The sequence below is a fragment of the Neophocaena asiaeorientalis genome, unplaced genomic scaffold, assembly GCF_003031525.2.
Source record: "Neophocaena asiaeorientalis asiaeorientalis breed wild unplaced genomic scaffold, Neophocaena_asiaeorientalis_V1.1 scaffold136, whole genome shotgun sequence".
In the NCBI taxonomy this organism is placed as follows: Eukaryota; Metazoa; Chordata; class Mammalia; order Artiodactyla; family Phocoenidae; genus Neophocaena; species Neophocaena asiaeorientalis.
This window is the reverse complement of record NW_020185333.1, coordinates 3,916,089-3,943,707: the sequence shown is the minus strand read 5'-3', so window position 1 is coordinate 3,943,707 and position 27,619 is coordinate 3,916,089. Positions and strand designations below refer to the sequence as shown.

The window sequence follows — 27,619 nt, the reverse complement described above, 5'->3', positions numbered from 1 at the left end:
CTTCAGAATGTGAACGTCAAAGAAGCGAACTATTAAAAAGGTAGGAATGCACATATAAAGTAGTCATGAAAGCTTTATTTTTCTAAGGAAAATAATTGAGTATTATCTTTCTATTAAGTTCTTGCTCTTTTCTAAAATTTCATCATCTCATTTTAAAACTTTACCCCTCTGGGCTGAAAATCAATGCAGAAAAAGAGATGTGTGACCTTTGATTTAGCCTAGTAAAACAGTAACAAATAACACACTCAGTGGGTGGTTAAATCTGATAATATTTTGTGCTGAATTTTCTGTAGTAATTCAATTAAAAATCCTACGGCCAGCCAACAGAAAGCATACAAATCACCAAAGTTTTATAGAATTGCATATTTAGTCTTAAAATGTATTAAGCTTGTATTAATGTAGTGTCTTTATTTATTAACCTAAATAATTCAAGTAGAGTTTCTCCCTAATATAATTTAGGATAACCATTTATATTTGCGCTGTTTAAAAACTTCAGCTGGCTCACATCATTATGGTGCTTAAAGTTCCAATTGAAGAGGGAGAAATACTAACCAGAAAGAGAGTACATTACAAAAGCTGTATTAATATGACCACCACAGTTTTTCTTAAATATAAACCACCACCTGTTTCTTAAAGGTTCTGGGGAACTAATTCATCCCGGCTCTTCTAAGTCCTCCTTCAAGCAGCAGGACCCCTGGAAAAGGAACACTGCCACACAAAGCAAGCTGAAGCCATTCAGGATCACCGAGTTGTTTGGTCACATCTAGTCCTGCCAGGGTTCCTAGCCAAAGAGTCAATGATCCTGGGCTGTCTTCATGCCTTCTCTAATGACAGCCTTGGAGCATTCCAGAAAACTTTAGCACTTCCTTTTTTTAACTATAAATTGCTCATAACTCTTCCAAATTCTTAGTCTATAATTTCTCATAAAACTCTTTGAGATCCTCTAGTGAAGATAAATAGCAAAGAATTATTGGACTTTAAATTGTTATCCTTCAATGTTATATGCACTGGATCATAATTCTATGGCTTTGGTTCCCCCATAAAACGAAACCACGAAGCCATTCTTTTCATTTCAAGCTTAGCAGCACACAGGCCCATGGGTGAAGCAATATAAACACTCTTGAGTAATCTCTCAAAACCAAATCTCTTCTGCAGAAACAGACTTGCAACTCAATGGTGTAAAATCCTCCTGTGAAGTTTGTAGATCTCAGGCCACCCAAGTAGAATGGTGAGAATGATGTTCCTGTGTTAAGGTGGGACAGGCCTGGGAACTGTCTGGAATTACAGAACTTAGGTGCAGTCAGTCCCAGCTCCACCACTCTGTTGCCCTAGGTAAGTTACCAAGTTAGGTGATGGTTTTGGGGGAGAAAAGTGAGACCTCAGGTTTACAGAATTCAATTTTGACCTCAGGTGCATAGAAATAATTTAATCAAAATTGCTGGTTCATGACACACTCTCATCATTGCTCCACACATGGCATTTTTCTTTACTTATTGTCTTAAGTATTCAGTTTCAACATATATACTCTTAGGTATATACCTAAGAAAAGGCTATGCAAAATGTGCACTAGAAATATGCATATAAATGTTCACAGAGGAACTACTTACAATACAAAAAGTTTGAAAAAATCTAAACGTCCATTCTTAGGATAATGTGGTAGAGTCTCACAATGGAATAGTAAACGATAGTCAGGTAAAGAAGCTACAGCTACCTAGGACAACATGGAGTCATCTGATGTTTCTGTTTTGCCATCTTAAATGGAGACAACAATAACACTTAACTTTTTCTGAGGATTAAGCAGATATTGTATGTAAAAATCCTCGGAAAATTGTAACTAGTAAACGTTAGTTATTTTCCTCCCACATTCTCTATTACTTCCCCGGTTACGCAAAAATAACCTGGAGACGTCTTAGTGAAGAACAGGAAAGCAGAGGATAATCCAGAGGATACAAATTTGGACCTCACTGCAGGGAAGCATATCTCTAATCCAGCAATCATTTTGTGTGTGGAGTCAGGTAAATTAATTAACCTCTCTAAACCTCAGTTTTCTCTCATGTGAAGTGGAAACAAAATTAGTACCTAATTAAGGGGGCTTTAATGAGGTAATTCAAGTGTCCATCATACTGCCTGATCCAACAGAAGTATTCACATAATTGATAACTATCATATGAACAGGGATCCTTTATACATTTGTCAAGTGAATGGAGTTGCTTTGCCCTGCCCTTTCTCACCGTTTACTCTCTCAAGGCGTGCGCACAGGCGCGCACACACACAGCCACACTCATGCACAAATAGATTTTCTTTGCTTTTGCCTGTTCGATGACTCTTCACATTTAGTTTAGGACTGAGGACAATAGATAAGCATAATAATTAGGCCCAGGGTTTCTCCCATGGACAACAGGACAGAAATAGGCACAATTTCAATAGATCATATCACTCTTAAATATAAAGTTATTCTTGGAAGAATTTTGCCCAGAATGTCCATAAAAAGCAAGGTTCATTTGCATTTTATTATTTAAAAGACCTGCAAATAGGTAAAGGCAACCATTTTCACAATCCACATAGAATAATAAAAAAGTGTGGAAATAATTCTTTAAGTGTAACAACCTAATTGGAGTAAAAATGATTAAACTACAGTATTTGAAACAGAAACATTTTAAAGGACATATTTTACATTTGTTGAATTTGTTAAGCTCGGCCTGGACAGGTCATAGTGGAAGAATCTGGGACCTGAAACTAAACCTGCCACCAGGGAGGATGGCCCAGCTGCAGGTGCTGGTAGGATGTCCAGTCTGGCAGACAGAACAAAGTAGCTGAAGAATATGCAATCCGTAAGAGTTGATAATGCAGCCAGGAAACTGGAATCAGGAGACAAACATAAAACAGTAGAAGTTCACTCAATACAAAATTACAGCGTGGTGCCGAGAGATCCAGAAGTGAAAAACACCCCAGGATTCAGGCAGGCAGCATCGTACTGCCTAATCTGTGATAGGGGAGCCTCAGTCCGCCTATGGTGCAGAGGCTGGACCCTGGTGACTGAGAAAGGGGAGGAATGGCAAGGGTAAGGTTGAGTCTTACGTGTCCTTAGAGGACTTGGGCACACCTGGCAAATTCCTGAGACAGGAACTCAGTCCTTGGTAATGAGACAAAAATCTGGGCACAAGAACTGAAGTACAAGGTAGATACTGAATCCAAGGAACAAAAGACATATATGATTTTAGAAATATGGCAGAAGCCAAAGGCAGACTAGAAGCCAAACTAACGATGCTGTGGAACAAAAGTGCTGGGTTAGAGTTCCTTGAATGCCTCCTCTCCCAGGTCAAGTCTGGCCACAGCGAGCTTAGAAGGCTCAGTCATGGTGAGAGGAGGGCGGCAGAAACTGGAGAATAGGAAGGACCTGACAATAACCAGATCAGGAAAACCAGGCCCACAGTTCGGAGATTACAATCAGTATAATTACCCTGAAACTTTCTAAACACCAAGTAGCAGCACTTTAAACCAAATCCCAGTACGACAACCACAAAACAAAAATTAGGAAAGTCCATGTGAGTTTGTCTTAAAGAACTTGACCTAGAGTGAAATGATAGGCTTTTTAAATTTGGTACAGCTGCCCTGCCCACAGAAAATGAAAAAGCATCTCTTTTCCTATTTTCCCTCCTTTTCATTAGTATGTGAACTTAACCTATAAGAATGAAGTACCTTTTGAATTTCTTCTCATCTCTGAGACACAAAGGCTTTTTTTGTCTTTGTCCTCCTTCTAAAGAACAGTAAAGAGATTTTTCAGGTCTTGGCCATTCTTTTGAGAGAAACAGATTCTAACAAGGCCCTAAAGCATTAAACTCTGATAATAAAAATGCAATATAAAAGTTATTTATGTATTTAGCACACCACTATGATCTGCTGCCTGCCACAAAGTGACAAACACACACAAATGTCTGTCACACCCATGGCCCAATTCATTTAGAAGAAGAATCGCCACAAAGCCATCCTTCGAAGTCAAGAATCTCCTCTTTTAGATGTGAACGTTTGTGAAATGGAGAAAGAGTATCCCTTACAAGTGCCATGACCACCGGCAGCCTGGACCTCTAGACTATGCAGATGCAACCAATCAACAACTGGCAAATGTCTCCATAGTTGATGTCAGCATGTCCTAATGAGCAAGGGATCTTTATCTAAATAGGTGTTCATGAACAACTGCTCCTGGAATGCGCCAAAGCCTGATAATTAACAGCTGTGTGCTGCAATTAATTTTTATTTATGCCTTAGATATTCGGGCAAGATATTATTTCTTGGTTATGACAGATTCATACTTCATGCCGAGTCTCAAAGCAGCAATAAGAAAACAACACCAATTTTGTTTTTGTTTTGATTTTCTTCTTAATTCAACTGCTCTGCCATTTTTATCTCAAAACACCACGTTGCCTTGTATTCAGCAAGCAAATTACAGAGTCCCTGCAAAGGACCATGGGGGAAAGGCTGGCAAAGGCATCCAAGGCTTTCCCCAGGCATTCACAAACCCTTAGAGGGTGCCAGAAGGGACCATCTAAATTAAGGCAATGACACTGAGGTCTCAGCAGTCTTAATTCACCCCTGTGACCCCTGAGGACATGTTATTTCATTTAGCAATTGTTAATTGAATGTCCACTATGCACACGGTACTGTTCAAAGGTTTGCAAAATGAAGACGCTGGATAGTATTTTTCCAGGTCCTTTCCAGTTTTATGATTTCACAAGTTAGTAAATCCAGAAAACGCACAGACCAGGACCCCAAGGAGTTTACAATTCTGAATTTGAAATCAGATCACACTAGCAAAAAAACCATAATACAAGGCAGGATCAAGGAACACCAAATACAAGAGGCAAGCATCAGAAGACTGAAGAGGAAGGAGTGCTGTGAATGCCAGGCTGTCTTCAATGGCAAACTCCAGCATGCATCAGTGTTTATTAAAACACACCAGTGGACCCCACTACCAGAGTTTCTAATTCGTAGAACTGAGATGGGGCCACCAAATGTACATTTCTCACAACTTACCACGTAATGCTGATGTTGCTGATTCAAGAGCCACATCTTGAGACCCAATGCTCCATGGGTTTACTGCACCAAAGTTTACTGCACAGGAGAAAAACATGATGGAAGCAGTGTTTTTGTTAAGTTAATCTAGAAAGAGTGGGTAGGATCAACTAGAAGGAGGTTGACAGATTTACAGCAGGCCCCAGGAAGGGCAACGGTACAGACCAGAAGACTTGGATTTCAAAGAACTGACCTGACTAGCGCAGAATTGACTGGACTAGCAAATTGGCTATTTGGTAACTTTAGCTCAAAAGGATTCCCGATGCACAGGATGGAACCTTGAGTAGGTTAATTTAGCAATGCTGTGTCCAAATCTCTCTAGGGATAAATAATCCCTTGGAAACCACATCTAGCCTTAATATGGAGCTGTCCAGATTGTCCAGATATGAGAGGTTCAGCGGCCCCAATTCATTATTCCTCTCAAGGTTCTCACTTAAAATTCCCACCACAAGTCACCACTTAGGTCAAGGTGCTGACTCCCTAAACCCTGTTTAATTTAGCGTGTATTATCATGCAACTCAATTAGAAACTCTTGCTCCTCTGTTGCCATCAAGGGACAAAAGTGTTTTTTCTCTTGAAACCCTAGCTTTGGGAAGGCAGATCTCCCTCATGCTGTCTTTCCTAGTGAGTCATCTGGATCCTCACGCATTCCAGCCCGTAATTTAAGATGCAAAAATCTCTGCAGCTTTACTACATGGAGAGGAATTTTGGAACACAAGTTACATGCATGTCAGCAAACTGCGGGTACGTGGTGGTTACTGAGTTGTCTTCTCTAGCTTGCCTTCGAAGGATCTTCCCTGCTTTATTGTTTCAGGTCAGGCAGCCAAGGCCTCTGAGCACCCACCCCACACCATCCACCTCTTTTCTCAGTCTCTCCAGACTAAATGTCCCAAGAGCTTTAGTTACTTGATTCCCATTTGCCCTTCCCCACATCCCAAACCCAAAGGTCATTCCTAACAGAGTTTAAGTCCAATAACAAAGGAGTTTATCTGAAGTCACACTGAGCCTCTTGTTCCCAAGGCCTGGCCCCTCCTTGCTTTGCTCACCTGTTCTGGTAATCCAGTATATGCCAAAGTCCCTGTCTCTATTTCTGGCGGAAATGGGGCCTACTGACTCTGATATTTGTCACTTTGTCAGCCCAGGCCCTGTCCTAACCCTTTCTCAAACATTTCAGAGTGAATTTACAGCTATCTGTAATCCACCCCATCCCTTTCCCAAAAAAAAAAAAAAAAAAAGCAATAAGCCAAAGAGCAAGCACAAAGCTTCCACAGTTCAGTAACAATGTGGAGGAGATTCCAGCCGGATTCCCTAGCCTGCCTCTACCAACTCCTCCCCAGTTTGTCCATATTCTGACAGAGTTTACTCAGTCCCTTTTTGCCCAAGTCTCTTAGGGTTTCTCTGTCCTTTATTCAGGCATCCTTCCCTAGGGAGAAGGGAAAGGAGCTCTATTCTGTATCCTGGTCAGCTGGCTTAAGGGCTTGTTTCTACCCTGTTCTATTGGTACTTACTAAACGTTAGGCCTTACGCCAGATGCTGAGGTGAGATCCAGAGATGAATTAAGAACTGACAGACAAACATCATTCCTACTTTCATAGAGCTTTCAGTCTAGTGGTCAGGTACCACTGCCCTGACTTCCTAAATTTAGATAAAAGACCAGAAATTAATGTGGAAGTGAGAATCTTAATACTTTTTAAAAATAATCAATGTGTATCCCAATGTATAAGAAGTCTGCTTGAAAATTACTTTAAAAAAGAAAAAGAATTTACACCTGTTGCAGTCTGTTTGCTGGCACAAACAGAAAAGTATTTCTAAAGATTTTGTCACAGTGTAATTCAATCTCCCTTGATTGTTGCCCCAGGTGCCTTTCCCTCATTGAAATCTATCATTAATAGAGGCTCCTACATGTCAGATGAAATGAAATGGGAAGAAGAATAAAAGAAGGTCCTTTTCCCACCTTCAGGAGTTGGTGCTAGTAAAAAATGTATTCACGAAACTGTGTTTCTAATACAAACATCAACTTTTCACCAGCAGCATAGTTAAAGAACTTTGCTTTCTTTCATTTTCTTGCTAACATGTTTCTGATTACAAAAGTAATACATGAATATTGTAGAAAATTTAGAAAATACAGGGAAGTGTAAAGAGAAGAAAACACCTTTAGTCTCACTGACTAGAACTAATCATTTTTATATTTTGGTTTATTTCCATCCAGTGTTCTTTATTTTTCTATTTACTCTCACCATTAGACAAAAGAACATGTCCTTGTATAATTAAATATTATTTGAAAACATCAGCAAGGCTGATTTTTATATTTATAATGAGGTTATTTCTCCCATGAATCTAAGCCCCAATCTTTTGTGACAGAGAGAGACCTACTTCTCATTTCCTCTAAACACCAGAAGAAAAAGAAGAAAAGAAGAGGAAAGTACTGATAATAAAATCTCTGAAATGAATTGAGGAATAAAACACTCCTGCAGCTGCACTTTCCTCCCTGAAAAGAATTCCAATAAACTCAAGAGAGGTGAGGGTGGTGTCCAATTCTCTCTTCAGACCTAACAGGTGAGTCGTTAAGATTTTTTAGTAGTCCAGTCTCCTGGCTATTGACCCTCATTCTGGAAGCATGAAAGGTTTTTTGTTTTTTTTTAAAGTTCAAAATTCTAGTTTGCAAACTCAAGGTAACCTGGCTTGGCAAAAATCTATGTTAAAAAAAAATCAAGGATTTTTATTAAATTGACATGAGCTTGATATGAGCCTATGTGTGACATGTTTTTCTATAAAAGCAAGAGAAAAAAACTTTAAAAGCCTAATAACTTTTATTTTATATGGAATTTTCAGGTAACAAGCCATTTTCTTTTTTTTATTTTAAAATATATATTTTTTTGCGGTACTGTTGTGGCCTCTCCCGTTGCGGAGCACAGGCTCCGGACGTGCCGGCTCAGCGGCCATGGCTCACGGGCCCAGCTGCTTCGCGGCACGTGGGATCTTCCCAGACCGGGGCACGAACCCGCGTCCCCTGCATCGGCAGGCGGACTCTCAACCACTGTGCCACCAGGGAAGCCCTTAAAATATATCTTAACATTTAAATAACTATTATTTTTAACATAGCTTCATAGCTATGTTGATTTGGTCATAAAAGTAGCACATAATTATTCAGACTGCTTTCTTTTATATTTTATCCTCTGAACAATCCTAGGAGGTGAACGGGTAGACAGAGGAAGATCGCTATCCCAGTTTCAGAGATAGTCATCCAGCGTCTGGATATGCTAGATGACTCATATAAGGTCATGCAGGAAGTCAATGAACTGGCAAACTGGCATTAGAAACCTTTCTTTTAACTTAAGTGCATCATTCTTTTCAGATAATCTATTTTGAGCATTTTTTATAGAAATATGTTTTGTCTATATTCTGTGCTACTCAGAAATTTATAGCATTCAATCCAATTCTGTCACAAAACACATATGAAGAGGAAAATTGGTGGTCTCAAGTTGGATCCAAAGGAGGGTGACTAAGGCTGTGAGAACTATAGAAACCATGTTCTATGACCAATAATGGATGAAGGAACTTGGTATATTTAGCTTGGAAAGAGAAGATCAAGAGGAGATAAGAGACCTCTTCTAATGTTTAAAAAGTCTGTCGAATGAACGAGTAAGTAGACTTGTTCCATGTTGCTCCAAATAGCAGGCAAGAACAACAGACAGAACTTCAAAAGAAAGAGATTCCAACACAATAAGAGATTTGTCTTTTGAACCAATGCAACTGTTCAACTGTGGAGAAAACTGCTTTCTCTATAAGATGGTGAACTCCTCTTTACTGGAGGTGTTGAAAAAATTTGCCAGACATGCTGTGATGACTTGTTTGGTTCTGTATCTTCAGTCTACTTTTCCTTTGGTTTTCTTGGCTCCCCAATACAACATATAGTGCACAGAGTATGACAGAAAAGAAACTACTATAAGCCAGGTGCCTCCAAACTGTGTTTCCCAGATGATAAGAATCTCCTGGGGGGGAGGGTGCTGGTTGCCCCCACTGAATCCGTAGGTGCCGAGGCCTCAGAGGATGAGCCTGGGAAACTTTTGGTTTTAACAAGTGCCCCCAGGTGATTTTTATCATCATGGAAGTTTGAGAAACACTTTCAAAGTATCATTTTATCCATTTAACTCTCATAACAATCCTGGAGGGCAGAAGAGAAACTAAGGTTCAGAGACAGTTAGCAATGTCCCCAAAGTCACATGGCTCTGAAGTGGTAGAGCACTCAGGGGATGGCACACTTGGGGAGTTTGATCTGGACCCTGAGATCTTTCTTACTGTCCATGAGAGTCTGAAAGAAAGACATGAAGTTATTAGATGTGCATTTTGTTTTTTTTTAAACTAAGTCATGAGTCCTTGGTGTGCATGGTAAAATTAGGAGGCTCATAATTGGTAGTGTTCCGATTTAGGCAAGGACTATGTTGAAATTCACATTTTTGTCTTTCATGAATAATTGTAAAAAGGGTATATAAACCAAATAAATAATTTCAACATGATTACAAAGAGAACAACATTTTAATGTACTTAACAGAAGCAATTTACATGCATACAATTAATGTGCTAATTTCAATGATCTTTAGCTATTCATTAAAACAGGCCTGGCAGGTCTTGCACTTGGCAACACTTTGTTAGTCATTTCCTGCCATTATTTTATGTACTCAGAAGTAATCAGCCATCTATAATTTAAGACTTTTCACTAATTAAATAGCCCTTTCTCTAATTATGTCCAAATTAGAGAGGTTGGTATGTGGATAAATATGTTTGTATTTGGTACATGTATTCAGAGATTGTGATTTCTCTGTATGTGCCAACAAAAACCAATATGTGATCTACAGTCTTTATACACAGTAGAGGGAAATGTTAGAATGCATAAGAAAGACCTTTTGACTTAAAGTCTGAGCAGCAGAGGAGAAGTATTCTCTTTGAGATGGACTTTATGTTCAGCCTTGTAAACCTAGCAAAGTCTGGATTTGTTGACCTTCAGGGAATAATACAAGGATCATCTGTTTTTTCAGTCCTTTGCCCGAGAGATGAAATGGAATGACGGTTCAGAGAGAAAAGGAGTTAAAGGTTGTGTTTGCAGGAATGTGTTTGCTGACATTGATCAATGGGTAATTTTGTGATTGTAGGTTTATTCACAAAGAGGGTTCAAAAAACAGATCAATAATAAAGCAATGGTGAAAATGCCAAAGAAAAGGTGATTAATGAAAAATATGGTGGAGGTGCAATCTGCCATGCAGTATGAACACTCCTTCATTCAGCACCCTATAAATAAATATGCATCAGATGGAAAGAGAACATTCCCTTGGAATGTCATTAGCACCAGGCAGAATCTCATCAGAGCCCATGCTTCAAAGAGCAGTTCCGCATGTCCATAGAAGCAAGTTTAAATTATCTTGTGTAAAGTCTCTGTAAGCAGTTCCACTCTTGCATTATGCATGATTCTGACATCTTGTAACATGAGCAGTGTTCTAATAGTGATTTCCAATTTTATTTCCTGTGTTACATTTTAACGATGCTATTTAGGTTAGCATTTTCCTTTGGCCACATAATAACTTGCTACATTTTCTCATATAGCATTTAATTATGGTAGCAGTACTGTAACCTAGTAAGGCATGGACAAGGATTTAGTGTAGCCTTTAAAGAATTTGTTGCTTTTAAGGCCAGTGCTTTGTTCCATCATTTTCATTGTGCTAATTTAATATGTAATGATGAGTGTTAGGCAGGATCCCAGCACCTTACACCAGGGAACTGATAATAAGTAGTAACGAGCTGTGCTAAAAGTGGATACCAAAGTCTAAGACCACCAAACATGACAGGAGGTTGTATGCCTTTCCTAGAGTGAGAACACTCAAGTTCTTAAATGTGAAAATCCAGGAATGGTCAACCCTATGGAAATTTGTGAAGAAGCCAAAAACTTCACTCTTCCCCTTCTTATATCTCCCTCTTCATCCTCTTTTTGCAGAAGTCCAGGCTTTTCTCCCTGTTGACCTTTGCCCTTAAAAAATGAACTGAAACCAGTCTTCAGCACCTAGATGATATCATGCCAGGGAATATCCTCTCCACATTTCATGTATCTAAGTCTTATCTATTATTTTGCAATGTCAGTCCCCTATTTGTATTATTTCATCAGTCTGTAGATAAGTCATGGATGGTATATGAGTAGCAAATGTGAAACCAGTTTTCTTTCCAGATGTCGCTTTTTAATGGTCCAGAGAGGCTAAATCTATACTGCATGAAAGGTAAAATTAAATGATTTCAATTAACCTGTTAATTTGATCCATATATCACAGCATTGAGAAATGCGATGATTCTTCTTAACCTTTCACTGGGCAGTTTAAGCATCTTCACTGATAACCAAATGACTACCAAGTACTATCCTCTCCATGAACTGTGACAGATACATATAAGAAGATTATGTTCACATGTAATATGTGTTATGTATGTAATATACTGTATAAAAAGCAACTCATATGCCAGGTGCTTTACACACATTATCTCATTCAAGAACTCTGCATATACTTGTGCCCTGGACAGAGGAGTCCAGAAAAGCAGACAGAAGTCAGGGCTGAAATCCAGGCCAGGTTCTCCTTGCCAAATTTAGGAAGACACATGGACAATGTTACCCAGCCCCCGACACCCCGCAGTGCGGCACCTTTTTCTAATTCACATAAAGGCACTGTGTGTGCTAGAGTTTGCCAGATCTCATTTCATACTCAAAATAACTCCATTAAGAATGTGCTTCTAGGTGAACACGAGAGTTAGAGGGGTTAAGCGACTGGTTTCAAGCCCCACAACTACTAAGACACATCAGAACTCGAAATGAGACCTTTAAAGGCCTGCCTTTAAATACCATGCTTCTTTCCAAAAAAGGAAAAGTGGGGGGAAACGCACACATTTCCTTTATCATTGACTGCTTAGCTCAATTGTTTGGAGCATGGTCCTTATGAAACTACAAAGGTTTAGTGAGAGGCGGTGAACTACACTTTGTTCTAAGTCATGGCTGCACGCTATGCTTACAATGCAAAGCAAGGACAGGAAGGTGCTGGGTAGCATAGTTCAGTGGTTCTCAAACTTCAGTGGGCTTCAGAAGCACCTTGGAGGGCTTGTTGAACAGAGATCGCCGGGCCTCCTCCCACAGAGTTTCTGATTCAGTAGGTCTGGGATTGACCTGAGAATCTGAACTTTTTATTTTTTTTCCTTTGCGGTACGCGGGCCTCTCACTGCTGTGGCCTCTCCCATTGCGGAGCACAGGCTCCGGGGCCATGGCTCACGGGCCCAGCCGCTCCACGGCACGTGGGATCTTCCCGGACTGGGGCACGAACTCGTGTCCCCTGCATCGGCAGGACTCTCAACCACTGCGCCACCAGGGAAGCCCGAGAATCTGAACTTTTTACAAGTTTCCAGGTGATGCTGATGCTGCTCACCTAGGGACTGTACTGGCATAGTGTACAGGATCTATTCATTCAAAAAGATAAAACTATAACTAAAGAAAAAAGCCACTAGTCTGCATGTCAGGAGTAAACATAAAAACAGCACAGGTCTTGGGTCTCATTGTTCTCTCTATTCAAATGAAACTGCTTATAGGATTATAATGGTATCTCTAGCTTCCTACTTATAGCCAAATAGTATTAAAGATTGAAATAACAATAAAAGATAACAGGGTACCAAACTAACTAGTTTGGGTGCTTAATATTATTAACTTTGGGAGAAATGGTACTGGTAGAAATCTTAGAAAATGAATAAAGAATTGGAAGCTTGCCCTACGAATTGCATATTCATTTTTGTCCCTTTACTCATTTTTCATATGTGGGCAATCACAGTTAATCACAAAGCATTTCTCTCAGGATCATTCCTAAAGTGTGAAATAAATATTCCAATAAAATGTTTAGTAGAGTGTATCCAGTTTCCAATTAAAGAAACATGCTTGTATGGTGTCATGAATTCCTTCCACAAAACATTTCCTTTGTGCAGAAACACTTTATGATAAATCTGAAAATAACCCTATGTTGTCAGGATAACTTAAAGCAGAGTGTCTGGTGAATCCCCCTATTGCCACCTCCCCTGCCACACATCCTAAGAAATAGCCTATGCAAAATAACTTGATCTTGTCTGTACATGTAGTCAGCCAGTGAGAAAGGCACTATCAGTCATCTTAATAATCTATACATATCACTCCATAATCAATATGGCTCATGTACCACCTGAGTGATCACGTAACACATACTGAATGGTTACCTAGGGCCACCATCCACTTGTCCACAAGAGATCCACAATAACCTTGTCCTTACTTCCTTTTCTCCTTTTTTTTTCTTACTCTACTTCCTTTTGTCCCTTCCATATTTTTAATCTTCTTTTAAAGAATCTCAATTATCCTACTCCACTAGTAACATGAAACAAAACAAAAACAAAACAAAATGAGGCCATCCATTTTCTGAATGGTGGAACAGTAGATCCACAGCATTTAATTAGAGCTCATTTAAGAGTTTTCTTAGTCTTCAGGACCAAACCCCTTAAGGGAAATAGTGATGCAATTGTTTGATGTCTTTCACTCAGCTGGTTGGTTTATCTTTGGAGCTCTTAGTTACATCTGGGAAAAAAAGTTCAGACAGGTGGGCTAGTCTTGATTCCCATGTAAGCAGCATTGTCCTGACAGTTTGACCACAGTTCTGAAAATCAAGTTTTTCTGGCTCTGAGTCGCTGACAAGTCTGTCTCTGGCTTTAAGGACAGCCTTGCTTGGAGAGCTGTTTTCTTTGATGAGAATGTCAAACTAACAGTGATAATACTGTAACAACAAGGCTTTTTCTCCCTTTATTAAAGCCACAGGTAGAAGGTGGTTATCTGGTTTTCATATGAACTACGATCGTTGCGGAGCACAGGCTCCGGACGCGCAGGCTCAGCGGCCATGGCTCACGGGCCCAGCCGCTCCACTGCACGTGGGATCCTCCTGGACCGGGGCACGAACCCGCGCCCCCTGCATCGGCAGGTGGACTCCCAACCACTGCGCCACCGGGGAAGCCCCTCCTAAGGCTTTTTTAAAGGGACAAACTACTGAGAAAATTTTAATTAAAAAAATATTATGGGGACTTCCCTGATGGTCCAGTGGTTAAGACTCTGCCTTCCGATACAGGAGGTGCAGGCTTGATCCCTGGTCAGGGAGCTACGATCACACGTGCCTCGTGGCCAAAAAACCAAAACATAAAACAGAAGCAATACTGTAACAAATTCAATAAAGACTTTAAAAATGGTCCACATCAAAAAAATCTTTAAAAAAAATTATAATTATGGTCAACTGATATGGACCTAAAATTCAATATACCATACAAGAAAGCCTCATTATAAGGCTAGGACATCTTCTTGCATATGACAGACCAAAGCTAGAATGGTAATTGACTTGAGTACAGGATTTTTTAAAAAATCAGACTTGCCTTTCTCTCAAGTTATCTTCCCAAGGGGCTATTTAGCTCCTCAATTCTGAAATAACAATAATAAGAATAAAAATAATAGTGTAGAGGGATGACTGGTAAGGCAGAACTTGAAGTTTTCTAATGAGAGAATATGTATTTTAAAAACTGCCGATCCCTTCAGCTTCTACAAGGGAAGACATCCATTAGCTGTGGGAAGAACCGTTTTTCATTAAACGTGTAAACGTGTAAAACAAATAGGCATCCTGTGTTATGGGGTAAAAGTGTAACAGGCTTCCTTTTTCTTTTTCCCCCATGACTGAAGCTGCTCCACCATAAATTCCTTGGAATAAGGAGCTCTAAGAATGCAGAGATAGGGACTTCCCTGGTGGTCCAGTGGTTAAGACTTCGCCTTCCAATGCAGGGGGTGCAGATTCAATCCCTGGTCTGGGAGCTAAGATTCCACATGCCTCACAGCCAAAAAACCAAAATATAAAACAGAAGCAATACTGTAACAAATTCAATAAAGACTAAAAATGGTCCACATCAAAAAAAAAATCTTTAAAAAGAATTTAAAAAAAGAATGCTGAGGTAGCAATGTACAAATTGCTGAGGTGATTTCCGGGAAAAAAAGAGATGGAAAACTTTACCCTTGCTCCTTTTGAGGTTGCAAGTTATTCAAACACCTCTAGCTGACTACGGCTGACATGGCTGAGGTTAGCTGGTGCTTTCGTTGCTCAGAGAAAACTTGATATGAGAAACAGATTCTGAACTAGAGAGCCAGATTCCCGACCTGGCCTGAGTTGTCTTAGACGTGTATTACTTCTGTGGAAAAATTGCCTGAACCCGCCGCCCTGACACAGTGGGTTTGCCACAGGGAACAACAACAAAAAGCTGTGTGAGCAAGTTTGAGTGTGTGTGTATGCAAACCTAAATAGCTGCCTGATATTGGAGGTCCAGTCATCTGATGGCACTGGGTGACCACCATGGCTGGGATGACCCTGGCTAGGAAGACTTCCTCTCCCTCTACAGACCTGCACCCTGAGGCACCTCAGCAGGGCACAGTGGAAAGGCAACACAGTAGTCCCTTCTTATCTGCAGTTTCACTCTTGGCAGTTTCAATTACCCACAGTCAACCACGGTCCAAAAATATTAAATGGAAAATTCCAGAAATAAGCAACTCATAAGCTTAAAATTGTGTGCCATTCTGAGTAGCATGATAAAATCTTAAATCAGCATCCCCTTGTCTGGCCTATCCCACACGTTAGTCACTTAGTAGGCTGTCTTGGTTATCATATCGACCACCACTGTACTACAGCGCTTGTGCTCAGGTAACCCTTATTTTACTTAATAATGGCCCCCAAATGCAAGAATAATGATGCTGGCAATTCTGATATGCCAAAGAGAAGCCATAAAGTGATTCTTTTAAATGAAAAGGTGAAAGTTCTAGACTTACAAGAAAAAAAATCATACGCTGAGGTTGCTAAAATCTACAGTAAGAACAAATCTTCTTTCCATGAAATTTTGAAGAAGGAAAAAGAAATTCATGCTAGTTTTGCTGTCATACCTCAAACTGCAAAAGTGATGGTCATAGTCCATGATAAGTGCCTAAGATGGAAAAGATTTCAAGTTTGTACAATAAGATATTTTGAGAGAGAGACAGTATTCACATAACTGTTATTACACTATATTGTTATAATTGTTGTATTTTACTATTAGTTGTTATTGTTAAGCTCTTACTGTGCCTAATTTATAAATTAAACTTTATCATGGGTATGTATGTATGGGAAAAACATACTACCTATAGGGTTCAGTACTATCCATGGTTTCAGGCACCCACTGGGGGTCTTGGAATGTATCCCCCACAGATAAGGGGGGACTGCATTACCATTTTCAACAGTGAACACCTACTCAGAGAGGCCAAAGGATGCAGACAACCAACCAATTTCCTCTTGATGGGATTTGATTATAATCCTAACTAAGCACAAGATCTAAGATAGCCTCTGGGTTCCTGGGCTCTGAGAGGACAGAGTTGTTCTTACGATGCCAAAATGGCTTCTCCAGGTCATACTGAATAGGATATTTAAAGAAACATGACTTTATTTTGTTCTGGGGTTCATAATTGCTGGTGAGTCTGTGTAAAAATACATCACAACATTTATTCAAAGCTTACCAGCTTATGCCAAACACTACAACAAGCCCTTCACACATATTAACTCACTTAATCTTCAACATGTCTTACTCTACAAAGGGACCCACTTTGATAAAAGATGATACGGTTATTAAGTGGAGAGGAAGGATTCAAACTCAGTCCCATTTGACTCAATAACAGTTTAGCAATATAGAATTCAGCTAGCATTACCAATCTCAAATTTCAGATGCTATTTTGAAAATCTCTTTGTAAAGAAAATAATAATTAGCTGAAGCCCTGTTCATTAAGGAGTTAGCTACTTAATCTTTTAAAACAAATCCTCTAGAGACAGTACTGATTTATTAGAGAAAAATAAATGCAATTCCATATAAAGGTGACATTTTCAGAGAATAATTTCTAACAAATTCTGAGGGTAGTCAATGATGTCCATATACTTAATACTTTACCTAAATGTTTTACACTGTACAACCCACTTTCACATACCTAATCTTTTTTTTTTAACATCTTTATTGGAGTATAATTGCTTTACAATGGTGTGTGAGTTTCTGCTTTATAACAAAGTAAATCAGCTATAAGTATACATATATCCCCGTATCTCCTCCCTCTTGTGTCTCCCTCCCACCCTCCCTATCCCACCCCTCTAGGTGGTCACAAAACACTGAGCTGATCTCCCTGTGCTATGCGGCTGCTTCCCACTAGCTATTTTACATTTGGTAGCGTATATATGTCCATGCCACTCTCTCACTTTGTCCCAGCTTACCCTTCCCCCTCCCTGTGTCCTCAAGTCCATTCTCTACATCTGCATCTTTATTCTTGTCCTGTCCCTAGGTTCTTCAGAACCATTTTCTTGTTTTTTAGATTCCATATATATGTGTTAGCATATGGTATTTGTTTTTCTCTTTCTGACTTGGTTCACTCTGTATGACAGACTCTAGGTCCCTCCACCTCATTACAAATAACTCAGTTTCGTTTCTTTTTATGGCTGAGTAATATTCCATTGTATATATGTGCCACATCTTCTTTATCCGTTCATCTGTCAATGGACACTTAGGTTGCTTCCATGTCCTGGCTATTGTAAATAGAGCTGCAATGAACATTGTGGTACATGACTCTTTTTGAATTATGGTTTTCTCAGGGCACATACCTAATCTTAATTGTTCTCAACAGATGGCCTTTACAGGTCTTGAGATTTGTACAGAAATTAAAGTTGGCCAAGTTGAAAGATTTATTTCTAAAAAAGGACATTTAGGAAGATTTAGCAATACTCCAAGCAAAAACTCCTTTCCCCTCTTGATTTTCCCACTTTTATTATTGGTCCCACCATCATCCAAGCTTAAAACGCTGAGGTCACTTCTCATTCACCCTCTTCCTTCATCTTGGTAAGTCACCAAGGCCTGTGACCCTTTCCATACATGTTTACTTATTTAATTATTTATTCCCACATTACTGAGGAGGTTTTTCTTCCTAGATCAACCATTAGCCATTATAAACTCTAGCAAAGCTCACCCCACACAATATTCCAAGCCTCTTAACTGGCCAGCATATTTTTAGTCTCACCTCCCTGATCCATCTCTCACAATTTCAAGATTGACTCCCCAAACCACTAGTTTGTGTATATCCAAGAAAGTACATTTCAAAGCCATCATATACCAATTGTTCAAAAAGGACTCCAATACAGAATAATCCAGGTTCAATGGTGCTCTTTTTGACTGTTTGAGAATATATAAAATCTTTAGCCTAGCACTCAAAAGAATTCATGACACAGCTTCAACCTGCATTCCCAGGCTTCCCTCCACTGCTCTCCTCCTAATTCACCCCTCTGCTCCAGCCTAAGCACTCTACTAGTAGTCCCTCCCCTCCCCTCCCCTCCCCCACCCAAAACACCTGGTATTTTCCTCTTTTTTGTTTTTTTACTTCATATCTCTAACAGAAGAGTTCCTTTCTTCTTACTATCAACCTATACTCACTTTTCCCATCATTCAAAGACCAGCTTAGATCACATTTCCTATAAGAAACTCTCCTGGCCATCCCAAATAAAAGGAATAGTCCATCCGAAGTGTCAAGTGTCTCTTCCACTTATTTGCCATGGAATTATTTCGTGGAATTACCAGTTCCGTTTCCATGTGTATATCTTTATTCAAACTAGATTGTAGAAAGTTGCAAGTAGGAACTAACATCATATATGTTGTTAATCTTGTGTGGCACTTCTTGTTACATATATATTTAAACTCATAATATTATATATCAATATTCATATTTCTGCCTCACAAAATACTAATTAACTTATTTTGGGGAATCCACTCCTTTGTGAGGATTTGTCTCCATGACCCTAAAAGAAATAAATAGATTAATGGCAGCAGACTGGAACTAGTCAGGTCAAATGTAGCTTCTTTTTTGGTTGTTACTTAACATTAAGCTCTTTTTCTTAGAGCCCTAAGGTGAGTTACCTATCTAGTGGCTAAATCAGTTCTGTTCTTCCTCATGTGCTGAGTCTGTAATTGGCATAAATGTTCATGTACCAAGGGTCACCTGTTTGACTTTGTGACTCAGATAGATTTTACAGCTCATACCAAAGAAAAAAGGCCCTTTGATGACCAGTGACATCCCGTAAGCTGAAATCACCTCCTTATTATCCCTGGCATCTCCCACACCTAGCCCACTAGTAAGTGGCAGCTCTAAGAGATACTGAAGGTTGAAGCCAAAACCGAGAGCCAATACGAGTCCTTGAAATACTGACAGGCTTTAGGCAGACCAGACTTTTAAATTAGCCATTCTGAGACAGATAAAAGATTTTGTTGTTAAGATAAAAAGAAAGTTAAGTCTCATAGCTTTCTTGTGTGGCAGGTTTTAACGCCTGAGACAAGTTTTAACTGTGACTCAGGTGGTGGCTGATCACAGACATTGTGCCTTACTCCCTCCTCTTAAATGAGTTAACATCTTCCTTAACTTCACTCAGATGAGTATTACTGCTGTGAATTCTGCCATTTCAGAGTAAATGAGCATTAGCACAGGTCCCGCAGATGACAGTCAAACATGCTTGGGGAAATCTTATAAACTAGAGACTTGGCTGCTAAAGTTTATTTTCCAGAAGGGCTCTGGAACCTCTTGGAAGATTATTTTTTTCTAGGAAAAGAAGGAGTCAGACCCAAAGGCTCAGCTGATAAAACCAGCTTGGTTTCTGACATTTCAGCCCTCCAAGGACTCAGATCTGGAGACGGAAGCTATGAGTAAAAACTAAAAAGACACTGGCATGCAAGTTACTACTACTTTTAAAGAATTTCTAATAAAAGATAACCCTCCCAAAAATGGGAGAGAGGCATTCCCCCCACCCCAATTCACTATAGAATAACCCCCTGCATCAGTGGCAGCCCCCAGCAGAAGAGGCCCAGTGAAGCATCTCCATGCAAATGTACCATATGATAAATACTCAGTCTTGTTGAGACTGAGCACAAAAGAGAAATACCCTTGTTGCCTCCTCATAAATACTGAGCTGGGGCAGTAAAGCTGTTTAGAGGGCGAGAGTCCGGCAATGACCTGTAAAAACAGTGAAATATGGTAAAACTATCAAAGTGACTCCATGTTTACTCAGGATTCCTTGGGTAGAAAAAAACATAGTTAATGTTTACTGAGTGCCTTGAACATGCCATTGCTTTTGACTTCCTAGTTTACTTGATCCTCAAATCAATTCTGTGAGGCAGGTACTAATATTTTCTTTTTATAGATGAGAAACCTGAGTCTTAAACAGATTAAGGTCCCAAGGCTACAAGCTGATCAGTGAGAACCTGGAGATTCAAACCCAAGCTGTGAGGTTCCAGAGCCTGATGGGTAACCACTAAGGTACACAGACTACTTGCTTGTACTATAGCAGGAACCAGGAGGGCTTGCTGTGAAGCTAAATGAAAGCTCTTTGTTCCAACGAAGGCCAGAATTGGTGCAGCTGTTTAACATTAGCTGAGAATCCACTACAGCCAGGTGGGGATCAGGACCCCACTTTCTAAAGTGAACCAGGGAATCTCCAGAGCCTAACAAGAGGACATCCCAGAGCAGACAGCCTGACATCCAGCCAGACCAACAGAGGCAGGTGTAAGATTCTTGACAACTCCTGCACACCGTCTTTGAGACTTCATGGCAAGTGCTCACAGAGGTTAGCATACTGGGGTAGCTCTTATCCCCTTCATTTGGACAGAGGGGGAGCGAGACAGTGTCATACTCTCTGCATGCTGGGAAGGCTCATTATTGCTACTGTCCTGGGCTAGGCTTTAGGAGATTAGAATTCTTCCTCCTGATTTTTTCCTGGAAAAGCACTTCATCATTCTGAGTATCAGTTTCGTATGTTATAAAATGAGGGAGTTGGAACAGCTTACCTCTGAATTTCTCTGTTTGACTAAGACTTTGAGTTAGGAAACTGGAAAAACAGGTTTTATATTTGTATTGTAAAATTTTACTATGTAAAAGGAAGGAGAAGGGGAAGGGGAGGAGAAGAAGAAGAAGAGAAAGAAAGAAAAGAAAGAAAGAAAAAGAAAGGAAGGAAGGAAGGAAGGAGGGAAGGAAGAGAGGAAGGGAGAAAGAAAGAAAGAGAGAGAAAGAAAGAAAGAGAAAGGGAGAGAGAGGGAGGGAGGGAAAGAGGGAGGGAGAGAGGAAGGAAGGAAGAGAGAGAGAGAGAAAGAAAGACAGAAAGAAGGGAGAAAGAAAGAAAGAAAAGGAAGGAAAGAGAAGAAAGAAAGAAAAGGAAAGAAAGAAGAAAGAATGAAAGAAAGAAAGAAAGAAAAAGAAAGGGAGGAAGGAAGGAAGGAAGGAAACATTTTAAAAATAAACCAATGGAGGGAGGGCTTAGAGACTGTAAGAAAGGTAGAACAGGTAACAGAAAACAAGAGAGAGAGAGAAAGAAGGCATCCCAGGGTTAGTAGCTCTTGGAGAGGACTGAAAGGTTTCCTCCAGGTTTTAACAAAAATAGATTAAACCTTTTTTCAGTGTGTTAAAACATCCTGCAGGGTATTTTAGGGGCCAAGATAAGTCAGTGCCTTCCGCATTCAAGATGCAACGTACAAAAAGAATGAGGTATGAAATACTAGGAAGTTCTGAAAGTGACTCTGTCGCTGACAGTCAAGGACACATTTCTTGACATTGTAAACAATGGGATTTTCAGATTCATCTCCTTTAGAAAAGAGTGAAACCTTTGTTCCTTAGAATGTTTTAAACTCAGCTAGACAAAGAGTGTACTGTTTCAGAAATGTTCTGTATTGTGTCAAAGAGCCCATGGCTGAGAATGGTCTGATGGGGATCCCCAGGGAACAGAACTGGGTGACCTATAACTTCTCTACTCTTGTGGATTTCTGCTATCTTAAACCTTTTGCTGCAAGCAGCCAGGTCCCTGAGGAATGGAGAACTGAAATACAACAGGTGGTTTGGCTGGCTCTTTCCAACAGATGTAGAAGCACGCCAAATGTTTTATCACATCACCCAGTGTGCTTGCACTCCCTCCCCACCCCCGGCCCCTGTCTCTTTCTCAGACACACATAGCACACATGCACTCATCACCCACACCTTTTCGCCTGCACTGCACTTCTGGAAGGGGCCTACATAGGCAAAGTGAGGAAGAACACTTCATTGCTGTGCAGTGCTATAGCTCCCCATAAAGCGGGGCCCAGGGAAGAAACCAGTCATGCTTTTTATCTCATCACTGCCCTAACAATGTACCCAATTTAGATCTACCTGCAGGTGGTCACAGACAGAAACCTAACCTAAACAAGAAACCAAAGCATCCTGAAATGTAATAACAACCTAAGAATGTGTTCACTTAGGAATGATTCAATCCTCTGATCCTAAGACACAAACAAAAAACAAAACAAACCACTAAGTAGACAAAATGAGTTGAGATGATGCTACTGTCTGTCACAACTTCAGTGTCATATGTATTTATAACATCAGATCCTAGAAAATGCCTAAAGATGATTCTGGGTATAGAAAATTGGAAGAGGTGGGACAGAAGTATTACATAATTTCCACTTTACTAAATGCCATCATATTTTTACTGAATGTTTAGTATGCACTAGGCTAAATAATGTCCCTGCCCTCAAGAGGCTTTCAGCTTACTACAGAAAGTGGACACATAAACACTTAATTGTAATAAAAGAGAGTACTTTTATTATTGAGGCAAAACAAGTATGGTAACACAAAGGAAGGAAGGACTCTCTATGAGGTACTGATGAGGGTCATCAGAAAAAGCTTCACAAAAGAAACAGGCTGAGGAGGAAAAGGAAAATACTTTTTTTCCTCACTTAATAATCTTATATTATCCCTAATTTGCAGAAGAGGAAATTGAAGTTCAAAGGGATCCAATAACTCGCAAGAGAGCTAAGCTGTGAGAGGTAGCACTTGTGCCCAGGACTCTTTATGTCTGCCATGTCCTTCCACCACACCTAGGCAGTGGCCCTTGAGTTGATCCATCAGGATGTAAAGGGTTTGAATAGATGGACACTGAGAGACCAACCTGCGTCAAGACACAGGGGATTGAAAGTGTACTGCAAACTTGGTGAACTTCAAAAAATCTAATGAGCTTAGAGCATCAAACACATGGGTGGATACAGAAAATGAGATCGGAAACATTTTAAAATGACAAATGGAGATGCAAAAGGTTCAAATCTCAAAAAAAGTAGAAACTATAGGTCACTCTCCCAGCTGCTTATCTACATCTCCCTTTTCCTAAGATCATTCTTGGTTTAAGACAATTCCCCTACATTAGCAGCGTGTATGTTAGATACTCAATATGACTAAGATGGTGACTTTTTAAAAATAATCTTCTAACAATCAGATGAGAAATTAATGGGATGTTTTTAACTTTGACTTATTATGTGACTTGAAGAAAGAGAAAGGAAGGGAAGAGGAAGATCAGAATAGGAAAATGAGAGCTTAGAGAAATCAAATCCACAGATTATCCTAAATCTACCATGTACTTATATAATCCTCAAGGCACTTGAAATTCTATCACTGGCACATGTTGCCAAAGCTTTATAAAATGGGGTAGGAGGAAGAAATGCATTTGGTGTACATAATTTGTACCAAAAAATTAGAAAATGAATCTCTCTTTGGTTGCTGCCAGAAATTGAACTTTATATGGGACCTTTAAATTCAGCCTAATTCGTAGACTTCTCAAAATACTTTATCTCGTGACTCAATTTATTCTCAGGCTAGGATTACACTAAATCTGTGGTCTACAAGCTGTATGTACAATGTGATCACTGTAGTAAATCATATCCACACTACATGATAAGATTCTTCTGTACATGATAATCAAATTAACTCAGCATATGTCCAATATTTCCTTTTCAAAGACTATGTTTTTATTCAAAGAATTAAATATGAATATATTTTTCCTGAGTACTACCTCATTACTACCAGAATGTGGATGTTCTTGTTTATATGCTTTATTATCCTTATAAAATATGAAACAAAAGTGCTTTCTGTATTTCCCTGCCAAGTCAAAGAGAAATCCAGAAATTTATTGGGTTTCTATTGACCCAGTAAATGTAAGACAGAAATCTAAATGCTCTTAACATTGTTTATGCTGAAAATGTATCAAATTCTATTCTGAAAGTACACTGACCTATAAAAAGCATTTGTCTTGCTGCGGTAAATAGGAGCCCTAGATATCTCAGCTCGAACTGAAGTTTACTTTGTTCTAATCAGAACTAATGTATCAGATCACTTAATAAAGTCCTTGTGACACAAGAGAATCATCCATTCCCTAGTTTGTTTGCACTGCAGCATAAGGTACTCCACCAAACTCAAAATGAATAAAGAAAATAGAAATTTTTAATCCTACTAAATTGATAAATCTCTCTGAATATAGATAATAAAAGATACTTTGTTGAAATTGTCACTCTCAAAAATACATTGCTCAGAAATAAAACTAAGAAAACAACTTTCAAAATGAATTTTTTACAAACTTGTAGCCCAGAAGATCAAGAATATAAGGCATTGTGGATATTCAAACTCCAAGAGTAACTTTCTTTCACTTTCTCTTGCCCTTTGCTCCATGTCCACCAAAAGTGTAATGTGGTTTAAGATGTTCCTTTATGACAGCTCTAATGTCACCTCTTTGGCAAGTCCTCCTTTAACTACCAAGTTCCATTGAAACATCTCTCCTCGGTGCTCCTATAGCCCATTACACACAACTCTATAAAGGTGAAGTTACTTATTCTACCCTGTAGTCTTTGACATACATATCTATTTGTTCTTAACAACTAGAAGCATTACTTACTCAACTTTGTTTTCCCAATGCCTAGCTCAGTATATGGGACACAGTAGCTGCCCAATAAATGTTTATTTGATTGAATAAGTGACAAATGAACAATATCTACTCGTATAATGGGAAGATCATTCTGTACATACGTCCAAAATTGCATCTTCAGATCTATTTATTCCCCATCCTATGCAGGTATAAACCTCATTTTATTGTGCTTAACTTCACTACACCTCAACAGATAGTGCATTTTCTTTTACAAATTGAAGGTTTGTGGCAACCTTGCATTGAGCAAGTCTGTCAGCACCATTTTTCCAATAGTATTTGCTCACTTCACATCTCTGTGTCACATTTTGGTAATTCTCACAATATTTCAAATGTTTTCATTATTATTATATTTGTTATGGTGATCTGTGATCAGCAATCTTTGATTTTACTCTTGGAATTGTTTTGGGGTGCCACAAACCATGCCCATATAAGACATGAAGTTAATAGATAAATGTTGTGTGTTCTGACTACTCCACCAACTGGCCATTCCCCCATCTCTCTCCTTCTCCTCGGGCCTCCCTATTCCCCAAGACACAACAATATTGAAATTAGGCCAATCAATAACCCTACAATGGCCTCTAGTGTTCAAGTAAAAGGAAGAGTTACACATATCTCACTTTACAACAAAAGCTAGAAATCTTAATGAGGAAGACACGTCAAAAGCCGCTAAGATAGGCTGAAAGCAAGGCCTCTTGCACCAAACAGTTAGCCAAGTTGTAAACGCAAGGAAAAATTCTTGAAGAAAATAAAAGTGCTCCTCCAGTGAACAGAAGAATAAGAAAGCGAAATAGCCTTACTGCTGATATGGAGAAAGTTTTAGTGGTCTATATGGAAGATTAAACCAGCCACAACAGTCCCTTAAGCCAAAGGCTAATCCAAAGCAAGGCCCTAACTCTCTTTAATTTTATGAAGGCCGAGAAAGGTAAGGAAGCTACCGAAGAAGAGTTGAAGGCTAACAGAGGCTAGTTCATGAGGCTTCAGAGAAGACGCCATCTCCATAACATCAAAGTGCTTCTGTGCATAACCTGGCTCATTTTGACTTTCAGCGTTATGATTTCCATCAGGCAACATATCTCACTAAAAATGTAAAAAAAAAAGTTACAACATGTACATATATTTCACCTTAATATTGCTTGAAACAATGGCATGGGCTTATGAGCACAGTGATGAATTTATAATCTGAAACTCAGTGACTGTGTTACACTGTGACTTGGGTATATAATTCATTCTTCAGGCAAGGGGCTGTCAATAGGCAGCTTCAAAAAATAATGAATGTTTGCAGTAATAATTTCATGGGTTGACTGAAACTTAATAGACTTTATTTCCAATTTAGGCCTGTGATATGTTCCGGTAGAAACAGTCTCAAATGAAATACAGTCTATTACAATACTATTTAACCCTCTCTTATTTTGTTAATCCTTTGTTGCTCTTTTATTTGGCTTTGTGTTTACAGCTGAGGCAGACTGTGTTAGCCACCTCACTTTTCACTTTACTGCATCTGTCTCAGCCTTTTTCAGTCTACTCTCCTTTACCCAGGAAATGGATGTCCAATGACTAGTTATCTGAGTGGTGAGGATCCTTGCTTCAGCTCACTACTGCCAACCTCCCTCTTGGCCCTTTTATTACTCAGCATTGGGTAAAGGAGGAAATAAAAAAGACTAAATCTAGATTAGTTCATCCTGCTATCGCCAGAAGATCAAATTAGGGACAAGGTTAAGGCTCACATATCAATAAAACTCTTTGATATTCATAGTTATGGAAACATTTGACTACCCGGAATAAATAATTCGATGGGCTTGAGTTTGCAGGCCCACATGTACAGAGACAACATGTACAGACTATAATCTTAGAATTTAAGAAAGAAAAAAATGAGACAAAAACTAGGAGAGTATTGAAACCTTTCAGTTGCTGAGTGTATGATATACACCAAAACATTCTTTAAAATAATGGCTCTTATTCAGGGGTATATATCAGGTTCACCTGAGATGGCTTTGCAAAATTACACATAGCTGGTATCTACCCTAGAACAAATGAATCAAAAGCTCTAGAGGTGGCCTAGACACAAGTATTTTAAAAACAATTAGTCAAACTCCCCAAGGGGATCTGATGCGCATTTCTGGTAACAATAAATCATTGCTTACTTATTGTCCAGTTAGTACCCAAACCAATTAATTTGATGAGAAAAAATTGAATAAAATGGTTTAGGGTAGTTAAAAATTCATTGGCAGGACTTTTCCTTTGGGTCCTCTGTCATGGTGCTCAGAGCAACAATGGCTACTTACGCTTTTCATGATACTAATGCACAGAGAAGTGCCTAACACCACAGACTCATTCTGCAAAAGAACAGGCCAACTCAATAAGTATAGTAATCATCTTCAATCACCTCTTATCTAAACTGGACTTAAAAATTACATATTTTAACAAAATTTCACCAAGAGCTTATTTTTAAACTCAGTGAATAAACTATAGTAGATAATGAGAATTCGTTCAAGTGTTACCCTTTGCCTGCTCTAAAATTAAAGAGGTGCTTATACAAATCTAGGAACTAGATAATCTATAAAAGTGAAGTAATAATTATACTAAAACTACATCATTTCAAAATATTGTAGATACTAATAGGAAAGATATGGATGAACCAGGGGATGTTTCTTTTCTTCTAGAGTTGATACAAAAGTAATTGA

At 39.2% G+C, this 27,619-nt stretch overlaps 1 pseudogene; it reads right to left on the bottom strand.

Annotated features, from left to right (window-relative positions):
- The window catches only part of LOC112393214 (uncharacterized), a 32,301-nt pseudogene extending 6,292 nt beyond the window's left edge, over nt 1-26,009 (bottom strand).
- Between the last annotated feature and the right edge of the window lie 1,610 nt (nt 26,010-27,619).